We start from the raw sequence: 2,882 nt of genomic DNA on the forward strand, positions 1-2,882 counted from the left end.
ATTCTGAAGGTAGTTATGCTGCAATATAGTTCAAGAGTAAATGATTGTACCATATTCATTTATGCTTGAAATTCCACTCCTAGACCAAGCATGTGGCCAGCAGCGTTGACATTCTTTCCATCCAGCAGAGCTGACAGTGTGAGTTTGATACCTAGCTTTAGGGTCTGAGTGCATCCTAAACCCATCAGGCTGGAATTGTTCACTTTTGCTGAGCAGCAGGCGTCAGGGTCCATCTGATACTTGGCTGCAATTCCAAAGCGAGTTTTACTATTTCCTGCTGTCCAGGCGAGATTGACAGCAGTCTCCAACTTCTTGTTCACCTTCTGGTAAATGGAGCCACCAAACTCTGTCCTGTCATTCACATTAGTGCGAAGCTGGAATTCATTAGTCTTGTAGCCAACCGCATAGTTGCTCTGGGTCACGCGGGACTTGGCGGTCTCAAAGTTCATCTGGTAGCCCGCCAGCCAGCCCTCATAACCCTGCACCAGAGTACCCCAGATCGAAGGCCCGGCAACGTCAAAATCCATGTCACAACCTAAGATGATGTGCTCCAGCTTAAACCCTGTCTTGATTTTAGCATCCCCCCCTCCCCCGCCCCCAGTTCATCCTTAGGTGAGAAGAATGAATCAAAAGTCAGCTTCAGTACCCGGGTAATTAATCTCGGTGCCTAGTGTGTTATCAGTGTTCCATTTCTCCGTAAATGGCAGCCCATATTCGGTTCATTCTGTACTTGGTTTCCAGACTGCCTGTCACTTTGGTGGTCTCAGTGTTGGCTGAACCTGAGCTTGTAAATTCCAGTCCATTCTCAGATTTTGGTTTCAAATCAAGTGTTATTAAGCCAAATCCATAACCCTTGGTGAAGATATCCCTCGCAGGCTTGCCAAGGTCAATGTACACGGGATGCACAGCCATCTTCTGCTCAGAGGTGGTAGCAGCAGACCCAGCAGTGGCTATGGCGGGGGGCAGGGGCACAGATGAAGTGGCAAGTGAAGCGCCATGTGACTTTTTAAAGATCGTTTTGTTGTTCATGTCCTTGTAAACTCCCCCAGATCTAGAGTCTCACTGACTTTCCACTGTCAATTGAATGATTAAATGAGCACATATGCTGCATTATCCTAAATTGTTTACTTGGTCCTTTGAACCCATGCTTAGAGTCTTCCAATGACCTTTCATAGTAACACGATAGAATCCAAACTCTCTGGCTGGCTCTCACGCTTCCCATTCACTCTCCAGTTTTCCATCAGTACTCCCTTTGCAGAATCGCTTCCTTTGCCTCCTCTTTCTTCAGGCAAATGATTTATCAACCACCCCTAACTGGACTTAGATTTGCTCTATCTATACTTTTGACCTTTGCCATTTCTCTCCATTGGACTGCATTTTCCCTCCCTCTCCACTTTCAAACTTCAACGCAGCTTTTACCCTCCCTGTAAAAATTCTATTAGACCAGTTATGAATTGGGCTGCTAACCTCAAGGTCAGTAGTTCAAAACTACCAGCTGTTCCACGGGAGAAAGATGAGACTTTCTGCTCCCGTAAAGATTTACAGCCTCGGAAACCCTGTACAGGAGGGTCACTACGAGTTGGAACCGACTCCACGGCACACCACCACCACCACCACTTGAATTTAAAGACGTCCTCGTGGTTCAGTGGGTTAAGTATTGGGGTGCTAACTGAAAGGCTGGTAATTCAAACCCAGCAGCCACTCTGTGGGAGAAAGTTGAGACAGTCTGCGTCTGTAATACGTACAGCCTCGAAAACCCTATGGGTTAGTTTTATTCTGTCCTTTAGGGTAGCTTTGAGTTGGAACTGACTCAAAGGCAATGATTTAGTTTTGAGTTTTATTTGAATTATTGTCTGTTTAGCTCATCTTATTCATCCATTTGACAAATAGCAGGCATCAGCAATGTGCTGGACACTGTACTAGATGTGAGAACTACCTAAGGAGTCTTCACAGTGGCTTCATACCAGGCTCTCCTCTGGAGGAAGCAGAAGCTTGACAGAAAACACCCAGAACAGCACACGAGCGGTTTTCTTTTGGAATTAGAGGTTTGGGGTTGAATAGGAACTTTGTCATGTACTAGCTTTGTAAGCTTAGACAAATTCCCTGGCCTCATGTAAAATGGAACTGTATACCTATCTCACGACGTTGCAGTGAAGACTGAATGAAATGATTCATGTAAAGCCTTTAGAAACAGGTTGTGGCTCAAAATATGAAGTGCTCAATAACAATTATTTGTATTATGATCCTGTACCTGGTCTAATGTATCCTGGATATTACCTATTTGATACTTCCTTTCATGATCGTTGTACTCCTGGTGTGGCATTGTACAATAAGCACTGGACTGCTAACCACAAGGTTGGCAGTTCAAACCTTCCAGCGGCTCCTCAGAAACACTACGCTGAGGGACTGTGAGTCAAAACCAACTCAACAACACTTAACAACAACAATTCCTGACATTAAGAAGCTCTGGTGACACTGTGGGTTAGGTGTTGGACTGATAACCACAAGGTAGTCAGTTCAAACCCACCAGGCACTCCGTGGGAGAAAAATGAGACTGCCTGTTCCTCTAAAGATTTACAGACTCTGAAACCCTAATAAAGGGTCACTATGAGTCAAAATCGACTCGATTGCAGTGGGTTTTTTGGGGTTTTTTTCTTTTGGTACTTCGAGTTTAGCATCGACCAAGGTATTAAAGACAGAGAATAATTAGTTGACAGCTATTGATCAGCCTTCTAAAAGACCCCAAAAGCTAGAGTCTGAAGAAAACACAGCAGAATGGGAAAAAACCCCAAACACGATTACAAACAAAAAACAATCCCAAACCCATCCCCACTGAGTCCATTTCTACTTATAGTAACCCTACCCATCTCCACGGAGTCCAT

At 44.7% G+C, this 2,882-nt stretch overlaps 1 protein-coding gene and 1 pseudogene across 2 annotated transcripts in view; both read right to left on the minus strand.

Moving 5' to 3' along the window:
* CLIC5 (chloride intracellular channel 5) overlaps positions 1-2,882 on the minus strand; it is a 209,545-nt gene that overhangs the window by 91,385 nt on the left and 115,278 nt on the right. The window lies entirely within an intron of this gene.
* Positions 60-2,882, minus strand: part of LOC102837681 — a 5,073-nt pseudogene continuing 2,250 nt past the window's right edge.

Source organism: Chrysochloris asiatica, unplaced genomic scaffold (assembly GCF_000296735.1).
Source record: "Chrysochloris asiatica unplaced genomic scaffold, ChrAsi1.0 scaffold00038, whole genome shotgun sequence".
NCBI classification, from domain to species: domain Eukaryota; kingdom Metazoa; phylum Chordata; class Mammalia; order Afrosoricida; family Chrysochloridae; genus Chrysochloris; species Chrysochloris asiatica.